Genomic DNA, 13,306 nt, shown 5'->3' with positions numbered 1-13,306 from the left:
GGGTTTATTAATATATAATATACAAATCTGTGCTTTTGTCTCTGGGAGCCAGTGGATTTACATCATCACTCTAAACAATCTCCCTGCAGTCATGTATATTAGCAAGGGGTGGGGGGGATTAGGACTCAGAGAGAGAAAGCAGAGAGTGAACGAGATGTTCATTCTGCATTCCAGATGGCATAAACCACATTACCACATTATTACTCAAATGAGCTCATTAGCTTCCTCCTTCATGGGACTTTATTTAGCAGCAGTGTAGCATGGCTGTGTTTGATTTTCTTGGTCTTCCTTGGAACATAACTGGTGTACAAGTCACAAATGAAACCGTTTTCTTCGTGCTACAAGCCCCATGGAAGTGTCTTGAGCGTTCTTTGGGGGCAGATCAGGAAGGAACAAGAAATAAAGATTTTCAAGCATTAAGAAGTAAAATGCAGTGTAGACTGTCTCACCTTGTCTGGTTGCGTCTCATCTACCCCAATAAAAAGGAAAGATGACTCTCCAAGGTTGCTTCACTACTGCAGCACAGCAAATAATTAAAACATTCCCTTTGAGTTGTGTAATAATTTTAGCCTTCCCCCACATTTAGGTTTGGGATTCATACAAGAAATGTGAATGACAGTTTATGTTATAGCTTGGAGAAGAGGAGACTGAGAGGTCACCTTATCGATGTTTATAAATAGGTGCAGGGTGAGTGCCAGGAGGATGCAGCCAGGCTCTGCTCGGTGATGCCCAATGACAGGAAAGGGGCAAAGGGTGGAAATTGAGGCATAGGGAGTTCCATTTAAACATAAGGAGGAATTTTTTTCCCCTGTGAGGGTGACAGAACACTGAAACAGGCTGCCCAGAAGAGTTGGGGTGTCTCCCTCTATTGGAGATATTCAAGGCCCACCTGGACGTGTTCCTCTGTAGTCTGGTATAGGTGATACTACTCTGGCAGGGGGGTTGGACTGGATGAGCTTTCAAGGTCCCATCCAGCCCCTGACATTCTGTGATTTAGGAGATTTGGACCTTTTTGGTTTGAGTGGACTTTTCTGAATGTGGCTTTTATCCTGGAAACCCACTGTCTGCCTTAAGCTCTCTCCATCCACACATGCAGGGAAGCTGATGCTGATTGATGCAGCAATTCCCAGAACATGATAGTGTCTGTAATTGTACAAAGACCCATGGTGACCTCTGAGGAAAACATCTGGGAATGACACAGGTGTAGTCTCAGCGTTTCATGTAGCCAGTTCTGAGGGACTGGCTGAGCAAATACTATTTATATAGTTAGAACATAAATGTTTAAAATACTCTAGCTGTGTGGTGGGTTAGGTGAAAGAATAATTCTCATCTATTGTTAGGGTAGGATATATTTGTCATATTTCTTTTAATAGCTGGCCTTTTCTTCTGTCTTCAGAAAGTTCAGTGGGCGTTGTGGGTCAGTTATATATTTCTAGGTGGGTGTCTGGTTCATTGTTTGGGAAGAGAGCTGAAGAGAAGGAATGTTGGCACGTGCTGGCATAGGTGGAGTAGTTTGCTTTGTAACATTATTTTCAATTATTGACCTTATTGTGACCTGGTGACCTTCTTGTGGCCTTCCACTATCTGAAGGGGACCTACAAAAAAGCTGGGGAGGGACTTTTTAGGCTGTCAAGTAGTGACTGGACTAGGGGGAGTGGAGCGAAGCTGGAGGTGGGGAGATTCAGACTGGACATGAGGAGGAAGTTGTTCAGCATGAGAGTGATGAGAGCCTGGAATGGGTTGCCCAGGTTGGTGGTTGAGGCCCCGTGGCTGGAGGTGTTTAAGGCCAGGCTGGATGATGTTCTGGACATCCTGATCTAGGGTAAGGTGTCCCTGCCTATGGCAGGATGTTGGAACTGGCTGATCCTTGTGGTCCCTTCCAACCCTGACTGATTCTGTGGTTTTATGATTCAATGTAATGGTTAATGGGACTATTTTCATCCTTTTAATGCTTGTTGCATTGTGAAGCAAAGTTAACAATTACCCTTTTTATTGTTCGTTTGTTCAATCCCTGCTTTCTGGGATGGGTCTTGTAGGACAGCAGATGGTGGGAAGAAGATTGAGGTAGAAATGAAGGTTTCTTGTTATAAGTAACAAGTTTTTTATGGTTTGTAATAGAGGTTTCATTTCTGTGGTTAAACAGTGTAAACAGTTTTCATTAGCATCTAAATTTAACATCGTTTTCAGGAACATGCAAGTTCTGGTAACTGAAGACAATGATTGATATTGATCTAACAATGAAGGAAGAAACAATTAAAATGCTGAGAGTTGGGAGAGAGAGATGAAGATGAAGCTTTTTAATTTGGAGTAAATGAATCAGCAGCATGCATTACTTTGTTTGGAAATCTAAATGATTTTTTTTTTAATGCTCATGAATAAATTATCGTGCAGCTGTACCAAGATATGTTAACAAAGCCCATGGAACTGGGACACACGTGGGGAAAGCAGTCCCAGAGGGATGTCTGAAGGACTCCAAACTGGATTCTTGCTAGTGAAATACAGAGATATTTCAAACTAATCATGGGCAGTGATCAGGCCACACCTTGAGTGCTGTGTCCAGTTCTGGGCTCCTCCATTCAAGAGAGATGTTGAGGTGCTGGAAAGTGTCCAGAGAAGGGCAACAAAGCTGGTGAGGGGCCTGGAGCACAGCCCTGTGAGGAGAGGCTGAGGGAGCTGGGGGTGTGCAGCCTGCAAAAGAGGAGGCTCAGGGAGGACCTCCTTGCTGTCTGCAACTACCTGAAGGGAGGCTGTAGCCAGGTGGGGAGGCTGTGTCCCCTTGTTCTGTTGCTGGTTGCCTGGCAGAAGAGCCCAACCCCAACTGGCTACAGCTTCCCTTCAGGTAGTTGTAGACAGCAACTACCCTGGGGATTTTTTTTCCCTAGGAACTGTACAGAGAGGTCTTCTGCACTGGGAAAAAGACATGCCCTGCATGGGGTTTTGCCTTGAAAGAAAGGATTGGTCATTCCTTTATTAGGGGATTTGAGACATTGGAAAGATCTTGAGGAGGCAGGCACTGTTTAGCACCTGCTTCCAAAGGTGCTGTCATGGAGAGGAGAAGATGCTGCCTGGCCATGTACAGCTTGGAAATTTTCCCCTTCTATTATGCTGATATTAGCAACTGGCAAGAGCTGATCCTGATGGGAGCCTTGTGTGAAATTCACTGCGAGTCACTGTTGAGTTTTGGCTGCTTTGATAGTGCTAACCATATGCTGTGCAATTCAGCACAGCTCTGTTGTGGCCTCTCCTTGGCTTGGCTTTTTTGCTTGGCATTAGAGGTGCTATAATTCATTACTGTATCAAGGAGGAGGAAGAGAAGGAAGAAAGTATGTTGACTTGATTGAAGTCCTCGGGTCAATGGCATCGAGAAGTCAGTGAGTGGATAAGACATGGCATTGATGACTGATGCTCATCCCTGCTCTCCAAATCAGGACTTCTCCAGCCATGGAGCTCAATGCAGCTTCTCTGTGTGCTCTCTGCATAGCAGTGCCCTGCAAGGCAGACAGAGTAATGAGTAGGGGGGCTAGAATCCGTTCTGAGGCATGCAAGATCCTATCTCTTGCCAGAGTGTCTTCATCCTGTCCCTGTAGTCCTGCCCCACTCTCTGTAATGTGGCTCAGGGAGAGGAGGAGCCATGTGTTGCTTGCAGTATCTGTTGCCCCAGTGAGTGTAAGCAGATTCACTCTTGCATGGTTTAGTGAGTGTTAACTAAGCAACTGGTTATATCCTGTCACTGTGATTCAGAAACAAAGGAATCTGGTGCTATTCTTATATATGCTCCATAGAGCTGCCTTTTCTAATGCTTCCTTCTCTTTTCCTTCTGATGTTTTCTCTCTGTCTCTTCCATTCGTGTTGCCCATCAGGCAACCATTGAGATGCAGAGGTGCATTCTGAGCTGACAGGGCCACTTCTGCCTATTGCCCTATCTTGACAAGTATCATAACCAGGAGCTGTGCAAGCTGCCCTGGCAGAAGCTGGGTAGGCTTCCACACATCCACATCCAAATTCCAGATTCACTGTTGTAGTAATATAGAACTTTAACAAGTGTTCAAAGTTCTCTCATGGCATAGACTGAGCAATATTAGGAGCAAATGAGTGCTTATGATGTCTTTGCTTTGTTGTTGGTACAATAAAACTCTCCTCTGGGGCAAAGAGCTTTTCACAGGGTGATGGTTAGATGGGGAGCTGCTGGGGTGGGATTCCTCCTCATATCCCAGATTCACATCAGGAGAGCTTTAGAGTGCCAGTTGGATATAACAACTTTAAGAGTTCACAATTATTCTTTGTTCATCTGATATAAGTGCCCAAGAGGGGCTCCATTAGTTCCAGGAGGACATATTGAGTAGAAATACATTCAAATGCCATTCATTAGTTTTAAAAACATTTATTGTTACAGCTTTGCCTTTGGTCTTAGCTCTAATTCTTTTTGTTTTTTACCTTTAATGTGGAAATTATGTTTAAAAACAATTAAAACCCATGAGTTCTTCTTTGGTGAAGTTGCCTTAACTGTCTTCTTTTCAAATACTGTGAAGTTATCGATCACTTAAAATGCTTTAAATACATCTCAGTGTTGCAGGAGGATGCCAGCATATTGCTCATGCAATGGTGTGCTTTATTATTAAAAAGCTTTAGTTTCTTGCTGTGATGACTGCCTGAGATCTTTGTCAATTGTTCCTAGCTAGTTTCTAAACTGTTGTTTATCAGAATTGCTGTAGCTTGTGAAAAGAAAGGCTCTGGCCATGCTGTCTTGCTGCTAGCAGGAGCCCAAAAAATCAAGAGATATGAAGTGGGTAAGGTACCTTTCTGAAATTTTCTGTGAGAAGACTGAGGCAAAAAATCTTTGAGAGGTTTGAAAATAGCCCTAAAGATTGCAAAACTTCTGCAGTGATGTGAGTGCCCTTCTGCAATCATCAAGTCAAATGCATGCCATTCTTTCCATCTGAATGAATGGTTTATATAGAAAAACAGAGGATGTCAGGGAACAGCTTTGGCCAAGTGTAGTAATAGTAATATCAATGCCAGTGTGCTTTATTAGAGCAAGAAGGAAATGGTATCACTCCAATTACCTGTATAAGAGAAGTCCTCCTAAGAAAAGTGTAACTGTGAAGTTGTGATTTCACAGCTAGATGTAATCAGTTACCAGCAATACATGGTGTGGCTTACTTAATGGGTAAATACATTGCATCTCTAGGAGGCTTTCCTGCACTAGTGTTTAGGGGAGTACTGTAACTCAAGGCAATTGGATAGCAATTAACTTGAGTTAATGAACACAGATTCTTGAGAGGACACACAACAGTTAATGGATCAGCCCAGAGTGAAGCACAGTTAAGCGCCTGCTCCTTTGTTTTGCTGAAGAACTATCTACCCAAAGTCCATGCTAGGATATATAAGGTCATTAATTCACTTGAATTAATAGGCATTCATATCTATTCCCATTCCAATCAAAAGACACTCTGTAGATAAATCCAAGGACAGCTGCTGGTGTTCTGTGGCTAAGACAATTAAAAATATTACCTGTATTAACTATGGGCACAAGTTTTTGTTAACTGCATGTCTTAAAAGCAGTGTGAGTGATAAACAGGAGTTTGAAGTCCATGAAGTGGACATTACAGTTCAATCCTGAGCACAGCTCCAGGCTAGGTGGCAAATGACTGGAGAGCAGCCCTGAGGAAAAGAACCTGGGGGTCTGGGTTGATGAAAAGCTCAATGTGAGCTGGCAGTGTGCACAGGCAGCCCAGACTGCAACCATGTGCTGGGCTGCAGCAAGAGCAGTGTGGCCAGCAGGGCAAGGGAGTGGATTCTGCCCCTCTATTCTGCTCTCCTCAGACCCCACCTGGAGTCCTGTGTGCAGTTCTGGAGCCCCCAGCACAAAAAGGACATGGAACTGTTGGAGCAAGTCTAGAGGAGGGCCAGGAAGATGCTGAGGGTGCTGCAGCAGCTCTACTCTGAGGACAGGCTACAAGAGTTGGGGCTCTGCAGCCTAGAAAAGAGAAGGCTTGGAGGAGACCTTGGAGTAGCCTTCCAGTAGCTGAAGGAGGCTTACAGGAAGGCTGGGAGGGACTATTTACAAGGTCTTGTAATGACAGGATGAGGAATGAAGGGTTCAAACTGGAAAAGGGGAGCTTTAAACTAGATGTCAGGAGGAAGTTGTTTGCAGTGAGGGTGGTGGGACACTGGCAGAGATTGCCCAGGAAGGTTGTGGCTGCTCCCTCCCTGGATGTCTTCAAGGCCAGGCTGGATGAGGCCTTGAACAACTTATTCCAGAGGGAGGTGTCCCTGCCTGTGGCAGAGGGTTGGAGCTAAATGATCTTTGAGGTCCTTTCCAACCTAAACCATTCTATGCTTCTATTCTGTGATTCTAGTATGAAGGAGAAGACCTATTCCAGCAATGCCACCCTCTCCCTTTGTGCATAGCAGCAGCTCCTTGCAGGGGTGAAGGCTTGACCACATGCAGCCAATGACTGGTGAGTCAGGGTCTGTATTCATCAGTTGAAAGAGATCCTGGTGATCAAATGTTTTCCATTTGGCCAGAAAATAAAGGGCAGTTTTACGCCAAAATTCCTTGAGCGATTGTAGAGACAGATAAGATATTTCTTGGAACATGGAAGAAAACAAATATTTGAGCACAGTCCCAAATACAGCTAGGAGCCAAAACATGGAGAGCTTACAGAATGAAGTGACTCCTTTTGAAAGATTTACAGCGAGCTTAACAAGCCACTAATAATGTACAAAGTCAATAGCCAGAGGAGAATTTGTAAAGCAAATGTAAGTTGTTTGCCTTATGCAAAAGTTGAGTAAACAAAATTGTGTTTCTCAGTGATTTAGAGATCCCTGCCTTACTCTGACAAACAAGAGATTCCTCAGAAAGAAAAAAGAACCAAACCCACAGCATAAGATGCAGCAGAAAAAGGAACCATTAAAAATTAGTTGCTGTGCAGGCAATGCAATTACTTTTCATGTTACAGCAAAGCAGAGTTCAGCTCATTCAGGGTAAATGAGAAAGTGCTGCAAGATCCCTCTAGAAGTTCAGTACACCCACAGACCTGACTTATTTGTTTAACTCTGGCTGCATTTATTCTTCACAGCCCTCTTTTAAGTAAAATGTAGTTTTGCTGGAAAAGGACAGCATGTAATGAAATGATGACACGAGACCTGCAGGGAAATGAAATAGTGGAAGGCTTATGTGGATAAATTTGTACTGTACAGCACAGTTCTGTGTAGGGAGCCACAAGGTCACTTATTTAGAGCTCAGTGGAGTTTGGCACTAATGGAGTTTTAGTGCTGCCTCTGCCAGCTCCTGCACTGCAGGTATCTCTGTGTGGCACTGGGCAGCACCATGCAGGCATACCCATGTGGATTTGAAGGACTGTGCTCTCTTGGCAAGGGTGGGCAAAGCTGCCTGTGTGGTTTGCAGCTGAGGTCTGGAGAAAGATGGGGGATTGCAGAGGGACCCAAACAGGCTGGATAGGTGGGCAGAGGCCAATGGGATGAGATGTAACAAGGCCAAGTGCAGGGTTCTGCACTTTGGCCACAACAACCCCAAGCAGCACTACAGGCTGGGGACAGAATGGCTGTGAGCAACCAGGAAGAAAGGGACCTGGGGCTACTGGTAGATAGCTGAAAATGAGCCAGCAGTGTGGCCAGGAGAGCCAATGGCATCCTGGCCTGCATCAGGAACAGTGTGGCCAGCAGGACAAAGGAGGTTATTCTGCCCCTGTACTCAGCACTGTTCAGGCCACACCTTGAGTGCTGTGTCCAGTTCTGGGCTCCTCAATTCAAGAGAGATGTTGAGGTGCTGGAATGTGTCCAGAGAAGGGCAACAAAGCTGGTGAGGGGCCTGGAGCACAGCCCTGTGAGGAGAGGCTGAGGGAGCTGGGGGTGTGCAGCCTGCAGAAGAGGAGGCTCAGGGAGGACCTCCTTGCTGTCTACAACTACCTGAAGGGAGGCTGTAGCCAGGTGGGGTTGGTCTCTTGTCACAGGCAACCAGCAAGAAAACAAGGGGACACAGTCTCAAGTTGTGCTGCGGGAAGTACAGGCTGGATGTTGTTAGGAGGCTGTTGTCAGAGAGAGTGATTGGCACTGGAATGGGCTGCCCAGGGAGGTGGCGGAGTCACTATCCCCGGAGGTGTTGAAGCAAAGCCTGGCTGAGGCACTTAGTGCCATGGTCTGGTTGACTGGCTAGGGCTGGGTGCTAGGTTGGCCTGGATGATCTTGGAGGTCTCTTCCAACCTGGTTGATTCTATGTTTCTATGATTTGGAGATGCTTAGCACTGCTGAGCTCAGTGCATGTGTTGGAGCAGCAGTGTCACCCTTCCCTCCCATCACCAGGCTCTGTACCTCGGTTTCAGTGCCCTTTTCCCAGCCCCTTGAGACATGTCCTCCAAATCCACTCCGGAGGCTGTGGGGCAGGTGTGCCTCTGATCCACCTTGGACACACACCATACAAAACAGTCAAGTGAAAGAGGTTTGGACTCTGATCATCTTGAGCCACAAATTATGGTAAGAAAAAAAGATATTACTGGAGGATCCTCTTTTATGTCACAATAAACAAAACAGCTAACAGGTGACAAAGAATTTTGCTGAAGGTGACTTGGGTCTTTGGCACACCTTTGGAATTGTTTAAAAGGAGCAAAGGTGAAGGCTATGAGCTTAATTTTTCAAATTCAATTAATGTGTTTCAGTTACTTGAACATCATTCAGGGAGCTGCCTGATAATAGTCATTAATTTGCCTCAATTAATGACTATTAAGAATTTTATACCCTGCTATTTTCTTTACTTACCAGTGTTACTTTCCATCACTTCTGCAGAAACACTTAGTCTGATGTTTAACAAATGAAGCTATTATTATCTTAATTTACATAAGATTTCCTTCCCCTGTGCCAGTGATTGAGAAGGAAAAAAACAAAAACCAACAAAAAAACCCCAAACCCAACATAAACCTTTATCAGGACTTTAACAAACTCATTGCACGGCTTCATAGTAGATATTCAAGTGATTTACCTCTACTGTAGAAGCAGAGCTCCCAAAGAATGGAAAGATGCAACTAAGCTGAGAAATACTGAGATTGAAGAAATGCTGAATGAGGGATGGGTTTGAGTCAGATTTTGGGGTTGACTTTACTCTGGATTTCAATATTTCCATCAAATATTGGCCCTAGACACATCAGTAAGCTTTGAAAATACAGGTTGTTAATGAGCTTGCAGCTGAATCCCAATTTTCTTTCTGTTTGTTTTGGGTTTGGGTTTTTTTGAGTAGCAGAAATACTCCCTGCCTCTATATAATTACTCTTTTAATGTTTGTTTTCCTTCAGTTGAGTCTGCCTTTTGAGATATCCCTTTGGTTCTTTCATAATTTCACAGAAATTAAAATCCTTCCCAAAATAACTCAAACTATCCTTAAGTTGCATACAAAGGATTTTCTGCTCTTAGACTGATCTTTTCTTGAATAAGGTCTTTACAGTTACAAAGACTTCCACTGCCACTTCTCAAGAGCTGTGGATATTTGTCTTTTTTGATTTTGGAAAGGAGTTGTTTAGCCTGGAGAAGAGGAGGCTCAGGGTTGACCTCATTGCTGTCTACAACTACCTGAAGGAAGGCTGTAGCCAGGTGAAGGTTGGTCTCTTCTTCCAGGCAACCAGCAGTAGAACAAGGGGACACAGCCTCAAGTTGTGCCAGGGGAGGTCTAGGCTGGATGTTAGGAAGGAGTTGTTGTCAGAGAGAGTGATTGGCATTGGAATGGGCTGCCCAGGGAGGTGGTGGAGTCACCTTCCCTGGAGGTGTTCAAGAGAAGACTGGATGAGGCACTTAGTGCCATGGTCTGGTTGATTGGCCAGGGCTGGGTGCTAGGTTGGCCTGGATGATCTTGGAGGTCTCTTCCAATCTGCTTAATTCTATGATTCTGAGGACTTTCAGCATTTTGATCTGCAGCATTTGCTGCTCGCCTTTGGTAGCAACTATTGGAAGTAAACTTTATGACATAATCTCTGAGCATGGGAGGCATAAACATTGCTTTCTGAGGAATGTCTCCTACAGCCTACAGAAGCTTGGAACACTAATTAAAGTAAGAGATTTTTGTCAGGCATTTCAGGATTGAGCAGCAAACATCCCATAGGAGCATATTGTTCTGAATCATAGAATCGTAGAATGGTCTGGGTTGGAAGGAACCTCCAAAGGTTATCTAGTGCAAGGCCCCCTGTGGTCAGCAGGGACATTCTCAACCAGGTTGCCCCGAGCGCTGTTGAGCCTTTCATTGAATATCAGTCCCAGAGCACTGGCACAGGCTCCCCAGAGAGGTTGTGGAGTCTCCTTCTCTGGAGCCTTTCAGGGCCTGTCTGGATGCATTCCTCTGTGACCTGCGCTAGATTGTGTGGTCCTGCTCTGGCAGGGGAGTTGGGCTCGATGATCTCCTTGGGTCCCTTCCAACCCCTAATAGCCTGTGATCTCCAGGGATGAGGCCTCAACCACTTCCCTGGGCAACCTGTTCCAGTGTTTCATCACCCTCATAGTAAAGAACTTGTTTCTAACATCCAGCCTAAATCTGCTCTTCTGTAGTTTGAAGCCATTGCCCTCGTCCTGTCACTGCAGGCCTTTGCAAACAATCTCTCTCCAACCTTCTTATAGGCTCCCTTTAGGTACTGGAAGGCTGATATTAGGTCTCCTCAGAGCCTCCTCTTCTCCAGGCTGAACATCCCCAGCTCACTCAGCCTTTGTAGCAGAGGTGCTCCAGCCCCCTGACCATTTTCATGACCCTTCTCTGGACCTGCTTCATCTGGTCCATGTCCTTCCTATATTGAGGGCTGCAGAGCTGGATGCAGTACTCCAGGTGAGGTCTCACCAGAGCAAAGTGGCAGAATCACCTCTCTGGATCTGCTGGCAATGCATCTTTTGATGCAGCCCAGGATGTGCCTGCCTTTCTGGTCTGGCCTTATGATCTGATCCCATTCCTTATGTTAGGAGTTCTAGATAGTCTTTTGAGAATTCCTAGAAACACTCAGTGTATTTCACTGATTGCTAAGACAGCTAAAGCCCTTAAAGCCCCACCAGTAACTAGAAAAAAAAAACCAAACCACAACCTTTCCCCCCCTCCCACCTTGAGAGACAAAATAGCCATGGTACATAGCCATAGTGCTAGCAATCAAATGTACATCTCTTATGCTGTCAGCAAAGGCAGACTTGAAATAACCAATCAGACTAATCAGCTGTAGCACTTCCATTGGTACCTCTACCTGAATTACAGGTCACATGTGCCATAGTTACTCTCATTAACAGCCCCATTTGAGAAAGGTATTTAGAGGTGCACTATTTAACCCAGCTGTGTGAGGACTTCACAAGGTATCTGACAGCTGGCATTGAGTAATGCACTCGAAAGCATATCACCAGTAATCCATCTCAATTCTTTGTTTATTACCTTTGCAGCTCTCTAGCAGTTCTGTCAATAAGATATTGCTTCTAGCAGTGTGACTTCATTCTTACATTAATATCCCAAATTTATCACAAGGTTCTTCGGTCACCAGAATGTCCCATTGAGCCATTTAAGCTCTTGAAACTACATTCTTTATCTGTAGCCTGGGAAAAATCTTTTTTGCCCTGTATCCTTGAGTGTTTTGAGATTAAATTCACTACAGTTGTCAAGTAGGTCAGTGGTAAAAGCTGAAACAAGAGAGAGAAATCTTGTTTTGGATTCAGGTAGATGGGAAGGGAAGGAGGTAACAGTCATGCAGAGCTCCTACCTTGTTGCCACAGCCACGTCCCAGGCGTGGTGCTGATGTGTGGCCTCAGTGCAGAGAGGGAAAAATATCTCATGGCTTCAGGCAATCTGAAAGACAGCCAAGGGGCCGCCATAAGGAAATACAGATGTTAGCCTCAGTGGTTTTTCTCTATGTTTTGCATTCTTTTAAGGGATAAAAATTCCTTCTTGAGCATTTTTTGGTCCCTAACCAAGCAATAATGTCTCGTTATCCCCTGGTGGTTCTTCTTTTGGAAAGAAAAGTCTTATCCAGGCAGTAAAAAAACACAGACTGCCAAAACAACAAAAAAGCTGTAAGAAACATCTCAGTTGCTCTCAGAGCCCTGTCCAAACCGTGATGGAGAGCTCAGTCTCTCTTGCTGCAGCTGAGCCAGCCAACTGTCTACAACAGGATGTGTTGAGGAGCATACCAGTGTGCTTCCAACCAGCAGCACTTGCTGATCAAAAGCATTTCACTGAGTTCATCATTCTGGCATGTTTTAATGCAGCCTGATCCTGGCTGCCCCCCGTGCTGTGAGCTGCATGCAAGTGTGCCGAGCGCTGGTCAGGGCTGCCCCATGGGAGCAGGCAGCTGCTCGCAGAGAGTGCTGCATCCTCCTCCTGTGACTTGTTGGATTGTTTTCTTTGGAAGGTTCCTGGGGAGCATAACCAGGGGCTTCTGCCAAACTTTACAGACAACCACTGGAAACTATATCACATTTAAACATACTCTGCTCACTCTTGCTTGCTGTGCCAGGATGGAGAGAGTGGGCATCACTTTGTACTAGTGCTGGTGTTGCTGCAGAACTGTGTCCAGGAGCAGCTCATGTCACAAATGCACAATGCCTGGCAGAGGATTCAAAGATGTTTCACGATAAACATCTGAGGCACTTAGTATTTATTTTTAAAGATTTCATTATTTAGGTGGTCTTGGTGCTAATGAAAAAGATTTGAAAAGCTGAGGTGAGGTTGCACACAGCAGATAACTAACTAAATAAATGTGCAGGTTATAAAATCATAGAATCATAGAATCAGTCAGGGTTGGACGGGACCACAAGGATCAGCTAGTTCCAATGCCCCTGCCATGCCCAGGGACACCCTACCCTAGAGCAGGCTGCCCACAGCCTCAGCCAGCTTAACACCTTAAACACCTCCAAGGATGTGGCCTCAACCACCTCCCTGGGCAGCCCATTCCAGCCTTTCACCATTCTCATGCTGAAAAACTTCCTCTTCACATCCAGTTTGAATCTCCCCACCTCCAGCTTTGCTCCATTCCCCCCAGTCCTGTCACTCCCTGAGTGCCTAAAAAGTCCCTCCCCAGCTTTTTGTAGGCCCCTTTCAGATCCTGGAAGGCCACAAGAAGGTCACCTGGGAGCCTTCTCTTCTCCAGACTGAACAGCCCCAACTCTTTCAGTCTGTGCTCACAGCAGAGCTGCTGCAGCCCTCTGAGCATCCTCGTGGCCCTTCTCTGGACACACTCCAGTGTCTCCACATCCCCCATGGAATAGTGGCTCCAGAACTGGATGCAGTACTCCAGGTGGAGTATCACCACAGCAGAGTAGAGAGGGAGAATCACCTCCCTCA

General features: G+C 45.4%; 1 protein-coding gene across 17 annotated transcripts in view; it reads left to right on the top strand.

Moving 5' to 3' along the window:
• Positions 1-13,306, top strand: part of SGCD (sarcoglycan delta) — a 681,477-nt gene that overhangs the window by 530,389 nt on the left and 137,782 nt on the right. Inside the window, exon 1 of one of the 17 annotated variants that reach the window (XM_064161997.1) lies at positions 6,439-6,461. The exons of the other annotated variants lie outside the window; for them this stretch is intronic. The gene's annotated coding sequence lies outside the window, so the exon portion shown is untranslated. Of the gene's footprint in view, positions 1-6,438; positions 6,462-13,306 lie in introns of those variants that run through there. 17 annotated transcript variants of the gene reach the window in all.

The sequence above is a fragment of the Pogoniulus pusillus genome, chromosome 22, assembly GCF_015220805.1.
Source record: "Pogoniulus pusillus isolate bPogPus1 chromosome 22, bPogPus1.pri, whole genome shotgun sequence".
Lineage (NCBI taxonomy): Eukaryota > Metazoa > Chordata > Aves > Piciformes > Lybiidae > Pogoniulus > Pogoniulus pusillus.
Note: the sequence above shows the minus strand (reverse complement) of the source record. Positions and strands in the feature narration are given on the sequence as shown.